This window comes from Canis lupus, chromosome 34, assembly GCF_003254725.2.
Source record: "Canis lupus dingo isolate Sandy chromosome 34, ASM325472v2, whole genome shotgun sequence".
NCBI lineage: Eukaryota > Metazoa > Chordata > Mammalia > Carnivora > Canidae > Canis > Canis lupus.
Window position 1 is genome coordinate 1404386 of NC_064276.1, and position 15981 is coordinate 1420366.

The window sequence follows — 15981 nt, forward strand, 5'->3', positions numbered from 1 at the left end:
TCCATTACTAAATAATGTGTACATCCAGCAATTTATCAACTCGTCTTTTGTGGGAGTAATCATGCTAGATAATTCCACTTTCTAGTTTTCTATTTGGAATTTTTGAAATATTACATTTTATTTGCAGAATGTTTTTTAGGTATATAAATGAGCTGTGAAAAATGCAGGTCTAAAATTTTCATTTTCATTATGCCTCAAATGTGTTAAATATATTCAGAAGATGGTAACAAGTTATGCATGAAATATACACTCTCCCCTTTGTATTTTAACATACACTCTTTTGTATGTGGGTAATAGATGAATCATTAAAAAAAAACAGTATTTTTCAGGATTTATAGAGACCACATTTTGGGGGGTTGGTTCTTTTTTCCTAGAAAAGCTATAGGTCTATCAATACAAAATTGATGTTCTAAATGGCTTTAAAAATCACAAACTCTGCATATCCTCCTGGGGCACATTCTTATTTAATGTGGGTTGTAATCAGGATAATTAAAAACATCACTATTTTTGTTTGGTCTTTGGAGACTCAATAATGAGAGAGAGTTGTAAGTAGGTTCAGGTGTTTTAACAAGGGAGCCATAGCATTTGTATGCCATTAAAATTAGTGTAGTGCTTGTTTACACATGATTATCATTAAGTTATTATTGTTTTTCTTAACAAATTCTATTGCCTTACACATACAGCTTACGTAATGGTCATGATCAAATTACTTTTGATATTACTCCTAAATTAGGAAGGCTGCCAGGTGACTCCATCAAACTTTAGAGGAATTTATTTAACATCTCCTGCAGGTGGTGAAATGTTTAATGTATGTAGCACGTACCTAACTACCCAGCATCTTGCTAATAAATACCATAAATACATATATAATAGAAAAAGTCTATGAAGGTTATTACATATTTATCTTATTTTGATAAATAACATGTGAAAGTGAATTTAAAAAAAGTCTTTCATCCAAAACTTGAAATGTTGATTGATCCGAGGTTGTCAAGGCAACTCAACAGCATTGTGACAGGGAAGTGTAGTCTCTTGTTTTCAGAATAATTGTATCTGTATTCTTCATCTAGCAGATGAGTGACCCACAAAGTGGGGAAAATGTTAATCTCCTAGTGTTGCTGTTAGAACATTTGGTTTCCTCTCTCGCCTAATTTTGAGGTCAACTGGTAATGAGTTGCTATTTCCCAGCTTTCACTCTGTTGCTCAGTTTCTTGATTCTTCTTTTATATAATAGATTTCTTCTCATTCTGAGTCCTCCAGCTAGCCTTCCTACAGTGTCACCCATCATTCAATGTACACTGAATATGAGGTCCTATTGAAAAATTCATACAGATATACACATACTGCATCTGAATATTGGCATATTGTTTTACATTTTCATCATTAGGAGAACTATGAATATTGATTTTAATAACTCTTCCACTAATTTGATGTGTGATTTGAGATAAAAAATGTTCCACCTAAATATCACTTTCAGCTGTGAAATGAAAGCAATACTTATGGGGTTCTCATAGTGCTATTGTGAGAATTAATAAACATATGTAATGTGCTCAAATGTTTTCTATTACTGCTGTACTTAGTATTATTATTTATATGTGTAAGTTCTATCAATACCCTGAGGCAATATACTATTTGGGTCTAGACACAGTGAGTCTTCACATTGGTTCATGGTCTCAAGGAGGTAAGGATAGAATCTGGGATGGTTGTGAACTTGTGGTGTCTGTGTTTTCACTAATTTGTAAGGTTACTTTCCTTAAGGGAAATATAGCATTGTTTTCCAATGTAGGCAAAATATGGACAAATACTCTTAGTATTGAGCATTAGCTATGGTACTGGTATCGGTTGAAACTATTGATATTTTTTGACACATTAGACCTATGCTTATGTATATAAAATAAAGGATAGAGTGTGTATATGTATACACACATATATAAAATTAATGCTTATAGCTATAACCAAATACAAATAGCAATTATTTTATGTGATCTGAGTCTTACAGTTTCCAACTGGCCAACTCTGGTAATGCTTTGCCTGGTGGTCATTTAGCCACCAAATGATGATGTCATGTGTTCACACAGGGATGTTTAATTCAAAATATCTTACAAAATTCTGATGTTCTTTGAGAGTAGTTAGTCCCCATCTTAATGAGATGAGCCATGAAAGCTTTAATTGCATTTGTAACAATAAATCCTTGGGAATGGATATTTTCAAGCCTTATAACTTTCAAACAAAATATTGAAAATTTTGGTCCTCCAATGTGACATACATGTTGCCTTGTCAAAATCCACTCAAATTTCATGTTCTTATTTAGGATAAGCACCTATAGTTTTTTTATTGCTCTCTTTAAAAAGATAAAATTGGGGATCCCTGGGTAGCTCAGCGGTTTAGTGACTGCCTTCAGCCCAGGGTGTGATCCTGGGGTCCCAGGATCGAGTCCCGCATCAGGCTCCCTGCATGGAGCCTGCTTCTCCCTCTGCTCCCTCTCCCTCTGCCTCTCTCTCTCTCTCTCTGTGTCTCTCATGAATAAATAAATAAAAATCTCTAAAAAAAATTAAGGTGATGAAATAAACATTTCAACTGTAAACTTTCAATTAAAAAAATAAAATAAAAAGATAAAATTTAACTGTGCCTTGCACATATAATAATTTGCATTTATAATACTGTGTTAAAAAGAAGCACGTCACTATGTCATGAATATATTTTTAAAATATTTGATGACATGTCTATAATTTTCTCTGTAATCTTTGTATTTTACTATACTAAATTTAAAATATTATTCTAAAAAAGGGATCCCTAGGCTTTACTAGACCTCACAAAAAGTTTCAGGATTCTTGATCCAGAGAATTGAATTTATTAATATTTGCAGATACTGTTAATGTAGTGCAGATACTTCATCTACTTTGGAGCTTCCTAATAATATCCTATTTATATATTTTTTCCTTGAGTTATTTTTAAGAGACAAATGCAAATTCAAAACCTAATATTTTTCTTCTTTATTATTATTTACATTAAATCAGTGAGCCTAGGAAGAATAACTTGCTTTATGCTTTGTACTTTCTCATGCTACCATTTAATATTCTCTTTAATATTTGTTTTCTCCCTTCCATTGTCCTATCTCTACTAACTTATGTTAATTGACATCTGTATGAAGAATCTTCTTTTAGGTACTTATAACTTTCCCAGTTGCAAGGCCTTGATTTCTATGATGACATTAGTTTCTTCTACCTCTAATTCACTTTTTCCTTTTGGATTTATTTAGACATTTCATATAGTTCTCCTTATTATTCACTAGAACTGTGAAACTATTTCAAAGGTAAAAAAGAATACTACTTTACTACTGGTAGAACTTTTAATATGCCATTCATTCATTTAACAAAGCTCTCTGAAAGTTATTCATTATATATTTTGTGAGCACCTACCACACTTTACTTGTGACAAGTCTTCCTCAGTTATAAACAGGTAAGATGATCTCTACTTACAAAGTGAGTATTGATGGGAAGTATATGCATGTGACATGTTAAGTAGCCATGAAAATTCACAGTGATAAGGAGTATAGGCAAAGAATAAAAGTGCAATGGTGTAGACAAAAAAAGCCTATTTTTTTCTTCTTAATTTTTTAGAGAAGAGTTTTTTATTTGAACAAATTATAACATATTGAATTAACATATATAGAAAATAATATGAAAATTGCTGCACAGAAAATAAGGGAGTAGGAGAGAGGCCCTCTTTACATAAAAATATAAACTGATAAATAAAGAAGAAATACTAGGAAAGATAATCTCATAACCACTGTGGTAATAATTGATCTTGGCTGGAATCATTAATGGTTGTTAACAATTACTGGAGAAAAAATTTAAGAAACAAGATTGTTATGTAGTGTCAATGCATATACTAATTTGTATACAAATAATAAAAGCAATCTTTACAGGGTAAAATATTAACAACCAAGTTCAAAATAAAACAAGAACCTGTCATTTATTTGGAATGACTTAATACCACAAAGATATAATTTCTCCCCAGTCAATATATAAATGTAATAAACTTTCAACCAAATTTTGAGAGGGATTTTAAAAAGTAAAAATAATGTATTTTTCTACTATATGTACTCTTTTTCTTGTATCCAACCTAAAAGGGTCTTTAGGTATTTTTTTCCCATTAGTATTGGACATATATTTTTGGAATATAACTGTTACTGGTTAAGGAAGTTCTCTGTTTGCTGAGACATTTTTAAATCACAAATTGACATTTATGCCCTAAAATATATTGTCCTGCATCTACTGAGAACGTTGTTATAATAAAGTACATTTGCTTATTCCAAACCATTATTGAATTCCTAGTTTATACTCTAATAATTTAATAGGATTTTTAAAATATATTACTGAATCTTGGTATTTTATTTGCATCTATATTTATGCATCATTTTTTGACATTACTTTTATTTGGTCTTGATACTAACGTTCTATTAGCCTACAAAATGTGCTGGGTAGCAGGTTTTATGAGACAACTTGCATAAGATTAGCTATTTCTCTAATATTTGATAAACATCTGTAAAACAGATGAAGTTCAGTATTTTTTAATTCTTTCTCTTCAAAAATCATTGCTCTCTTTAACAAATGGAGTTGAGAGAATTCTTGGTTTCTTTGAATCACTGAAATTGTACTTTAATTTGGAATGAAAGATCTCAAAAATCTTGTTGACTTTTTAAATAATTTATTAAGTGAGGTCTATCTATTTCTTGCTCATAGTGTTCAGTAGCTCATTAGCAACAGAATTATGCAAATTGAAAGAAGTGTAAGCAGTGTTTTTGAAGTACTCCATTGCTGTAGGGAACTTGTTGAATGAGTTAGACAGAAATTACAAACTTTTAGCTCTTTAAATGTCAAAGCTGTTCTTAAAGGGGACATTACTTATGAAAAAGCAATACTGAGTTGAAGTGGATAATTATAAACAATTGTTATGACTGTTCCTTGAAATCGGCTTCATTCCTTGAAGAATCGAATTCTTTTATGTTGGTGTAACTAATTACTCTTCTAAGATGGGGACCAGTAGTGTCATCCTGTGTAGCACTGAGAAGGGATTAAAAATTGACATTAATGTTTTTTGTTTGTTTTTTCAATGGAGAAATTTAAAAAATTTGTTGGTCAAGAGATTCAAGGGGGTTTTAAAAAAAATGAAAAAAACAAGGTATGTCATGAAAGATAACTTTCATGTCATGAAAGACGGCATTATGTATTTCAACAAATCAAACTAGAAAAACAGTTCTTAGACTTTATGCCACTACATGTTCAGTCAGCATACCAGCTCATAATGTTAATGTTGAGTGGTTTTTCATTAATGAATGTTCAATGAGCAAAAACATGGAATAAGTTGTATGTGGCCACTGTATGATGTACATGGAATATAGACTATAACTGAAAGGACTTTAAAGAAATAAGAAGCAAGAAATAGAGCCTTACTAGGGAATACAACAAAGCGTATAGTTGAAAAGGTATGTAATTTAGATATTTACACTGTAGGGGGACAGATGGTTTTGACTTACACTATTTTTGTCTAATCTCCATGGATTTCCAGGAAAATTCTAGGAAAAGGGGATTCAAACAAACCTAGGATAGCCATTTTACTTACAAAAAAAGTATGAGACATGGAGATTGAGAAAATTCCCTTCTTTTGTTACCAATGTAGTAGGATATAGCAGGAGTAGGGTTCACAGGTCTTCTTGGATTGCCTGTTGTGGCCATATCAGAGTCCTGGGATATTGGGAAACTGGCAAAAAGCCAAAAAATCTGGGATAGTAAATCCCTTCTATCTATATTATTTCTACTTTTCATAGCTGGGAGCTATTTATATCTCTGTAAGCTGTGTAAAACTGGTAATAATATAAATGATTCTTGTCCATGGGACACCTGGATGGCTCAATAGTTCAAAAGGACCTCTGCCTTGGGCTCAGGTTGTGATCCTCAGGGTCTCGGGATCGAGTTCCACACCAGGCTCCTTGCAGGGAGCCTGCTTCTCCCTCTACCTATGTCTCTGCCTCTCTCTATGTGTCTCTTATGAATAAATAAATAAAATATTTTAAAAAATGATTCTTGTCCATAAATATGGAAATTATGGCTAGCAGAATGCAATAGGTAATTACCCTAAGGATAGACTCATTTGCCTCTATCTGTAAATTCATTTTAGCATTTCTTGTTTCCTTATGTATGTGTTGTACTTTGGATTCTCCCTGGAAAGAGGTGAAACATTTGCTGGTTTCCTCATTAGTTAATGAGTTAAATAAACCTGTGGCAATGCTTGTTTTGTATATGTGTAGAAGTCATGATTATGATGTCTTTCAAAAATAATTATGTATCATGTTTGAAAGTTGTTTCCTGAGATGTGAAGTAGATTCACCTGACAGCCAGGTTATGTGTTGCCAGAAAAATGCATCTCCTGGGCAGCATAAGCCCAGGCATGTCTTTCTATCACCTGCAGAGGTGAACATGGGTGACAATAAAAGTTTAATTTTGCTCAAACTCTATTTCTCTAGATTTTCCTCCTCTCAACTAATTTTGGATTTTGTTTCTACTATTGCTTTGTTTATAGATGAAAAGTTATTCTCAACTTGTGGCAGCAAGGATCAGAAATTTGGTTTTATAATCTAAATATTTGATGATCTTTGTAAATGGATTCATGGATTTTAGAGATCTATTTTTGGTTGGGAGGGAGATGACAAAATCTGGATTGTTCATCATTTATCATTAGAATTAGAGTTCAATTCAATTAAGAACTTTGTGGCCATTATGAAGGAACAGAGCTCATTGAGATATTGTGAAAAACAAGTATGTCTCCTCCTTTTATACTTGTTTGATGCTTGAAAACAAGTATCAAAATTCATTTAGGAGAATTACCTCTATTCTTTAGTTTCTGTTTAGGTGTAGGTGGAGTCATCTTCTACCCCTACCCTTAGTCTAAGGGTGGGCATGGGACGTAGACCCAGCCAATAAAAAAAAGAAAAAAGCATCCTATCCCCAGTGACTGGTTTAGGGAAGAGCATGTAGCCCAACTAGAGCCAATAAAGAACAGTAAAGCTCTTATAGCAACTCTTGTGAAGTAGAAACTGTCCTGGTGGCTCAGCGGTTAGTGCTGCTTTCAGCCCAGGGCATGATCCTGGACACCTGGAATCGAGTCCCATGTCAGGCTCCCTGCATGGAGCCTGCTTCTCCCTCTGCCTGTGTCTCTGCCTCTCTCTCTCTCTCTCTCTCTCTCTCTCTCCCTCCCTCTCTGTCTCTCATGAATAAATAAAACCTTAAAAAAAAAAAAGAAAGAAAGAAAGAAAGAAAGAAAGAAAGAAAGAAAGAAACTGTGTTGTCAGCTGTACTACAACCTGAAAGGATTTCATTTTGAACTTGCTGCCAGGCATGTTTCTACCACATGAAGTCTGAGATTGAGGAAGTATGAAAGAATAGAGCCAAGAGATCAAGAGAAACTGAATCCTGAGGACATCAGTTGGACCCTTGCAATAATCCTGGTGTCTGAATGCAGCCTTAATGTCAGACTTACCCTTTCCATGAGTCAGTACTTTCCCTTGTGTTAGTTAAAACAATCACCTTATATTTTTTGTCACTTTATTTTAACTTATTCCTTACAATCACAGAGGGTTCTCCAGATCCTTCTTTTACGCTAGTCCACTAAGTATGCATTAACTTCTCTGTGCCTCTATTTCTTCTTCTGTAAAAAAAAAAAAAAAAAAAAAAAAAATGATATCTGCTGCTTTGAAGAGTTGTAATATTAAAAATATAATAATAGAAAATCAAGAACATATTTCACAACTGGTTAGGTGAAAGATATATCTCATCACTTAATTTTTCAAAATTAAATTTTATCAGATTTGAAGTCAGTCTTTACTAGGTAAAAGACATCCAATACTAGCTAATATTGAGAGCAAGTTTCCCCTTAATCATGGTGTCCACCTCAATAAAATGCTTAATAAAGACCTTGTTTTTGGTCCTTCATTGTTGCTATTGGAAGTTCTTAGTGCAAGCCTATATGGTCCACTAAAATGTGAGGGCCCCATAGCCTCTGGGCTAAGTATGGACACCAGCATGTTTTGTGCAGTTCCTAAACTATGGTGATTATTATTCAGTCCCTCCATTAAACACATTGGTTCATCTCAGCAGAAGTATGTCTGAATCCACAGGCATAGGAAAGGGATACCAATTGACATATCACCACATTCTTTCCCTCAATTACCCTGCTAACTTTGGCCAACTCTTCCTTTTTTAACCCAGCATCCATCTTAGCCCCTGTCTGCTCTATCTCTGGCGAAATTTCCTCCCAGGTGAGAGCCTAGGTAGGAATGTATAATAGGTATCTAAACATTCATGCATTTTGGTTACCCTGATATTAGGTGCATGGTATAGGCCTGAGTATCATATAACTCCAGGAAGTCCCATTCCCATTGCATTCAGTATCAGTGGCACCCCATGAAACACAGCCCTGTACAGGGTGAATGGTGGTTCACCCTAATTGTGTGTTCTGATTGTGAGCACTACCACTCAAAATGTTTTTTTTTTAATATTTTATTTATTTATTTCGGGGGGGGGAGGCAGATGGAGAGGAGATGGAGAGGATCTCAAGCAGATTCCACACTTAGTGCAGAGCCTAAGACCCTGCACTTAGTGCAGGACCCTGAGACCATGACTTGAGCCAAGATCAAGGGCAGACACTTACGCTTAACTGACTGAGCCATTTGGGCACCCTCAAATGTTTTTAACCAAACATTTCCTACCTTTTCCTGAATTCTCCACCTCCAGGGATCACCAGAGCACTACCCTGAACCTCCAACACATGGCTTCACCTAAAGCAGACCCCACCCTATGTTCACTGTGCATTGGTTATATTTGCTAGAATACAAAAATGGAATTGTTTTGAGGAAAAAGTCCCTGTCCCTGAGCCCCTTCAAGCAGCTGTTTTCCAGTTGTCATGGGTGGAGGTTGGGCAAGCTGGCTCAGGCCAGGAGGTGATTTTAACATGTCGCTGGCTTTGAATTCTGTATGCATCCAGAGGCAGGAGAATAACCTGAGTGCTACTTGGAAATACATAAGGATTTCTTGGCCAAGCCTGAAAATAGAATGTCTTCCTTCTCCTCCCCACTTAGCCAAGCCCTTTTCTCTGCCCTCCTTACCCTCTGGCCTCCTTCTATTGGGAAAGCAAAAGAAAGGAGAATGTTCTACCCATTAACAACCCCGAAGTGCACAGGACTCACCAGAAAATAGCCAAGGTGACAACACACATGCTAATGTTCCCATATTACTCACTCAGACATGCTTACAGACTCACTTTATCTCCGGTGTTGAGATGGAAAGGAAGGTAGGTTTTTGGTGAAGAACTGGCTAAGCCAGGCCCTAGGCTTTGGTCTTTACTTGCTTTTTTTTTTTTTTTTTTTTTCACTTTCATAAGCCATTCAATGGATGAATGAATGAATATTTTTATACTAGTTTTTGTTTTTTCCCCAAATGAAAGTTACACAGGATAATTATATATTTCAAAATTAGGGTATCTTAGCAGATTGAAAGGACTCCGGATGATAGTGGATGTGCAACCCTCCCTCTCTTTACCTCCCTCCATGCGCCTGCCACTCTTTAGAAGCATAAAAATGCAGAGTGTTAAAGCCAAAGCTGACACCTTCCTTCTCAAGTTCCTGGATGCCTCAAACCTCCACGCAAACCAAGACACAGATGGAGGAAACCACTTTTGTATTTGAAGGAAGACACGTATTTGTGAAGGATAAACCTCACTGATTACAAAAAAGCAGAACTCTTAAGGAGATGTGCTCCTATGAGAATTAATGAAGTTCCTTACTGGAGTGAAATTTTCTTCCACAAAAGACTTGGAGGAGCATTTTCTGTTTGGCGATGAAACACATATTCATGAAGATAGTGGCAATGGCCTGATATTCCTGGGAGCAATAGTGCAATCTTGTGGAGTTCTGGCGGTGCACACAGGCTTCCTGGAGAACATGTAGAGAGGATGCCCTGGACACCATTATCAATCCTGGGATTTCAGAAATTTCCTGGGAAGACTATCTCTGTGTCTGATTTTTTCTGTCTAGAAAACACACCGTTAGAGGCTGTAGGAAAGGAGTCTAAGGGATCTTCTAGGACCTGGACTTTGCTAAGCTACAACCCAAGCATCAAATTGATGCTGATCCTGATATGATGTGTGCAGGGGGTAACCTCAATACCACATTTCTATTCAAGACTTTATACTTGGAGCAGCCTCTGGGAGTGAGGAAGGCAAGAGAAGCACATCCCAAGGACAGGAGATGGGATGGGGAATCTCCAATTGCCTGTATCCAGCTTGCATGTCTTCTTGCTTACTCCTTCTAATAGTGGGCAGGGCAGGAAATCTGCCATGTATCCTATATTCCCTTCCTATAAAGCTCCCTGCTGTGGGCTTCATTTGAAAGACTTGTATTAGCAACTTATGTCCTCTGAGACTGTGGGCATAGAAACTCATGCAAGGAAAGATCATAGGTAACCCTTGGAAAGCTCAGGGTTAAACAAGTCAAAACCAACTTGTCAGTGGTCCCTTTTCCCCTCTACCTATCTCTGTCTTAATTCTGAAAGACAAGGAAAGAATAAGTGTTTCAGATCCAACTCTGTCTCCTCTCTTTGGGGAAGGTACAAACATCAGTAGTCATGATTTTCTACATTGGAATACTAGAGTTCTGTGTCCCTTTTCTGTTTTATTTTTATGAGGGCATAACAGTATCTTTTTATAGTATTTTTTCTTTGGAAAACTCAAAGAATTTCTTTCTCTACACAATCTTCAATTGATGTTTCACTCAGTATTCCTCTGCTTAAGAAGAACATAGCATTGCAATCCTACAGGGCAGAGTTGGGGGCTCTCATCTCAGATCTGTGGTCTCAGGGGCTCCACAGTGCTCCCTTCATCAGCCTGAACTCAAAGGATTGGCTGCCTCACCTGGTATGGGAAGGACACTGATGGTCAAGGATTGGGGCACTCTGTTCTCTAGCAAGTATCTGGAATCCTCTGAATAATCAAATCCAGGGTCACTGAGTTTATACCATGCAGCCATCTATCACACGCACAAGAATTTGTCTTTTCTTCTGGAATGATGATGTTCTAATTCATCCTGAGAGCTCCTGTCTTTCTCTTTGCCAGTGTAGCTGCTTTGGAGAAGTGGGAAGAGGAAAGGAGGGACCAGAGTCCAGTTGTTCTGTGGTCTGGGCCAAGCATTTCCTCACCAGATCATTGTCACTACTTCCCCAAATACTGATGAAGATGAATGCCTCTTTAGAAGATGGAAAATTACAACCAGGAGCCACATACCACACAACCAGGCAGAAATAAAAACAAAATTTCAAAATGACAGCAAATTCTTTATCATCTGAAAATCCCCGTGGCTTGGGGTAAGTGGGATTTGGACATGAATCCCAGATGCATATCACAAAGTTATGACACAGAGTCACGCAGAGTTTCTGAGGATAGTGGTGGTGCAGAAAGGGGAAGATAGTCACTCAGTCTCTCCCCGACCCTAGAAGACACCTCTACCCATCCTGGGCTTATGACATCACTCCTCTCTTCTAGCATCATTCCTGTTTTCTATCTCCCTTGTTTTATCATATGATTTCACCTACTATAACTTCTATTCATTCCCACATAACCTAGTGTGTGTTGCATTAATGAGTCTGTTACTGCTGTTGGAAATCAAAACTCTGCATAAAGTAATCCTTAGAATTGTCTCTCCAGAGGAGTGAGAAACTATTTTGTTTGCCCACCACCTCCTGTTTGTCATTGTTTGTAGGCTGCTTCAGAGCCCTTAAGTCTCTTCTACTTCTGAGGCATCCTGCAGAGAGACTGAGGCAGCTCCTGCCATCAGAGAGAGCCCACCATGGGAATGGTTATTATGGGACCTGCAGAGGTACAAACTGGTCACAGGCAGCATTGCCTACAGTTTTCCAGCATGTTTCTCTTAAATCTGCCTCCTGATCCAGATTTGTGAGAAAGAAACATAAGAGTCAGTGGTTTACCCTCCTAGGATTTAAAAACACATATATATTCTGTTCTAAGCTTCCCATAAAATATTAACCAGTTTGCAAAACTAACTTGTGGCATCTTGAGCTGCGTTTTTACATCTGTATTTCATGTTTCCACTTTCTCATTGCCCAATTTGCACACTGGGTGGGCAAGGCTGAGGAGAGCATCTGTTACTGGAAGACAGTGCCAAGGAGTGCCATCTTAATCACAAGACCCAGCTGATAAATTATTTCTGGGTTTTCCAGAAACCTTACTCCACTGGCCAGGAGCCTCACTGATCAATTGCCTCACATCCATTATTCTTTTCTTAAATCTGCTATCACTCTAGTGTCAATCAGGATAGCTTCCTATGAAGATCATCCTGCAGGAAGACATCATTTTGAATAGAAAAGAATGACTTTAGGATACAGTGTTTCTAAGAAAGCAGCTCCCCAAGGAGCAACAGGTTTCCTTTTCTATGTATGGCTTTTCTGAAAATTTTGCTTTCAAAATTATCACTTTTTCCTCCTCAGCCTCAGAACTATGGCCAAAATTATTATATTTAATAGTCTGATACTTTCGCTTTAATTCAAACACTAGCTTTGCAGAAGAAAAGTTTATATGATAATTCATTGGCCCTTAAGTCCTTTCCTACTATGTATGTATTACAGCAACCTAAGTGACTATGTATTAGCCTATGTAGGCCACAAACTAGGGATGCTATTAGCAAAGACCTTTTTTTATGGCTCTGTCTACATTTTAGTGGCCTCCTCTTCACCCTGAAGCCCCCAAATGACTGTGTCCCACTTATTTTCAAGGTCTGGAGCTAATGTGGGCACTCATTACTCCTAAAAGACTGAAGAGGAATTAAGGCAGAAAATTTGTCTAAAGTTGCTTAGTAACCTTTAAGTATAGGTATAGTTTTGAACAGCACTTTGTTTCTACTCTCTTCCTGCAGAATTTTCATAGGATATATGAGACCGAGCTAATCTCCCCATATTAGCATGGTGACTCATCAATATAAACATGCATATAAGCTGGTGAACATAACGTAAATGCAAAATAATCATGCAACGTCCTCCCACTCATCCTCACACTGCCATGTTTTGAGGTATCTGGGGGATTTTTTTCTTTATTTCAGAAAGTACTGTTAAGATTTCTCAGGTTCTCTTCTCCTCCAGAGAGACGTGCCCCAGAGTTCCCAGTATTTCAACCAGAGACACATTTGTCAAAGAAAGTCACTCAGATGTCATCACTACTGTTTCTCAGAAGCAAATAGTGGGTAAGTCCTCTGAGTAATGAGCCACCCTTCTCCCTTGAGTCATTAGCAGAAGACATTGTTGCTTTCTCCATCTCTGATGGTTTTATGGAACAGATGGTCAATGAAAAGTTTCTTCAGCTGTGTATTCTCATATTCAAGCCTGAGGCTATAACATTTTTGACTGCTACAATCCAGCTGCTTTTTCCAGTGTGCTCCCACTAATAACTCTATTATAATATTTATAATACTGTCTATTAAAGTGAGAGGTTCTTTTCCCCACAGACACTATCAAATTATCCTCCATCTTTAGTTTATGCTCATGCCTTACTTCTTTTCTGAGAGGGGGCAGACCTGTTGACAGAGAAGATTGCTACTGAAGATCTTTGCCAACATTACACCCACTGTAGCTAAAAAGATTGTCCCATCTGCTTTTGCTTGGCCTAGAGCCACCAGTGCTATCAATTCCAAGGGCTGTCAGATGTGCAGCTGGAGTCTTACCACATCAACCAGGGTGGATCTTGGGAATACTCCTGGACTAGAGAATTTGCATTCTGGGGGGGCTTGTTTTGTTTTGGATGCTGAATTTATTCCTATTTATGAGGCAGGTGAATTTCTGGCCACAGGGTTTGTAAGGCATCATATTCTGAGATTAAGTAAACCTATTCAGCCTAATAAAAATGTAAACCTATTCAGCCTAATAAAAATATAAGAGATAAAATTATGTTTCAGAGACACATCAGGTGCCATTAACAGGATGATGGCAGAGATGAAATGAGTTCAAGATGGGTCAATATGTGAGATGGGTTCTTCTAGACTGGTTCTTGCCAAGATAATTGCTCTAAGCATTTTTATAATTGAAATGGATAGATGCCATGCTAAAGACACAATGACTATTGTGGAGGCCACTTATGTCATATTGTGAGGAAGACGAAAGCAAGTTGGCAGGAATTCCTGAGAACCCAGAAGGCTGATGTCCTGTTTACGGTGTTGGTATAGAGAGAGTTTTCTAGGAAGAGCAGTGACCAGATACTCCTTTATACTAGAAGAATATGACAAGTGTTTTTGTTATTAAAGCAAAATAGCAAATGTAGGAAATCAACCAAGATGAAATCCTCTGGCAAATCATAGAAGCCCAGGCATCTGAGCATACACTCAACAGCATTAAGAAGAAAATTTTAAAAATAGCCTCAATTGTGAGTCATAAACTACATTAATACAACATTTAATCAGATCCCAGGAGAAAAAAAGCTTCTCTTTTAAAGTATGTGTGTGTGTGTGTGTGTGTGTGTGTGTCTGCTATTTTATGATCCTATAAAATAAATGGGTGTTATAGGAGTTACAATTCAAAAAGAAAACTTGTAAGGTTTTAGAGCAAAACTACAGTGCAAATCTAGTCACACTGAAGTGTTGTTTTCTCCCAATTAAGCCAGGAAAATAAGCATGGTTCTGTGTCTTTTCAGATTTTACAGCTGAGTTTCATTCAGTTAACAAGTGAAAACTGATAAAGCAACTGATGAAAATGATTGGAGAAAAATTGTCAGAATTATATAACCAGATAGAAGGAAATTCCATGCCAGGGTGAAGGTCGGAATAATGGAAATAGACACATATGAAAATGAAGTTGCTCCAGAAGTTTGAGGAATATCATGATTAACTTGTTCCATTCATATTTTCTTTTTTGTTCACTGTGCAAGGTCAAAATGCATGTGTAAATAAACTCTTTAGTCATGGTTTATTGAACATGTAATGAAACAATTCTAAGTGATAAGAGAAGCTTAGAAGTATTTTCCTTTCATAGACAATAAATGGTGTTCTAGATTTTCTGAAAAGTACATTTTATCTTGTTTACCTATCCATCTACTTTAGTACAGAACTTGTCCTAAAATTTACGGCAAGCTTAATGGAGAAAAGGAAAAAAATGGAAGAAAAAGCAGGAAAATAGAAGCAAAACACTATAGTGCTTGCATTTCACTTTGTATCTTGGCTTTTATTCCCTGCTTGTTGGCTCAATGTGTGTAGAAATTTTACCATCTAAATTTTATTTTTTTTTACTACTTACAGCTGATAACAAATAGCAAACTGAACACATTTATGGTATGTATTTCATAAGAGGCTAACAAACTAAACAAAATATTACAAAAGACAGCCTTAAAAAAGAAGTGAGCTGCCATTTGGCATATAAAGGGAAACAAATCATAATATGCTGATTCATCAGGACAAATACATATTGTATCCTTTTAAAAGAAAATATGGAACTGCTGAATATATTTTGGAACTGTTTCCTTCAAAAATAGTTATTTTTCATGACAATATTATAAGAAGGTAAATCTCAGGTATTCTGAAACCTCCTTCAGAACCTTCCTCCATGGAGACAAACAAGTTCATTTTTATTATGTTGAGTCTGTTTTAAACAACTGGTTGTTTAAAATTCTGGTTGTACAGAATCATATTCAAGAGTACCAGCAGTTAGTTGTGCTGCAAGATTTAGTAAGATGTTAAAGCTGACAGTCTGAAAGGAACGTAAGTTGGGCAGGCAAGCCAACGGTGGAATTAATGACGAGGTCAGGCAATGCAAGTTGCCAATGTCTATACCAATCACAGTACCACTATCACTTTCTAGACAACTAAATGTCTACATGAAAGAACAGAAGATGGCCTGGTCCAGATTTCTCACTAACAGCAATAATAACCATCACAGCTTT

At 36.6% G+C, this 15981-nt stretch overlaps 1 long non-coding RNA gene across 1 annotated transcript in view; it reads left to right on the forward strand.

Moving 5' to 3' along the window:
- The window catches only part of LOC118353281 (uncharacterized), a 37539-nt gene extending 21997 nt beyond the window's left edge, over positions 1-15542 (forward strand). The window contains exons 4-6 of the long non-coding RNA XR_004811972.2: positions 11164-11411; positions 13200-13300; positions 14740-15542. This is a non-coding gene — a long non-coding RNA (uncharacterized LOC118353281). The remainder of the gene's footprint in view (positions 1-11163; positions 11412-13199; positions 13301-14739) is intronic.
- The last annotated feature ends 439 nt before the right edge of the window (positions 15543-15981 follow it).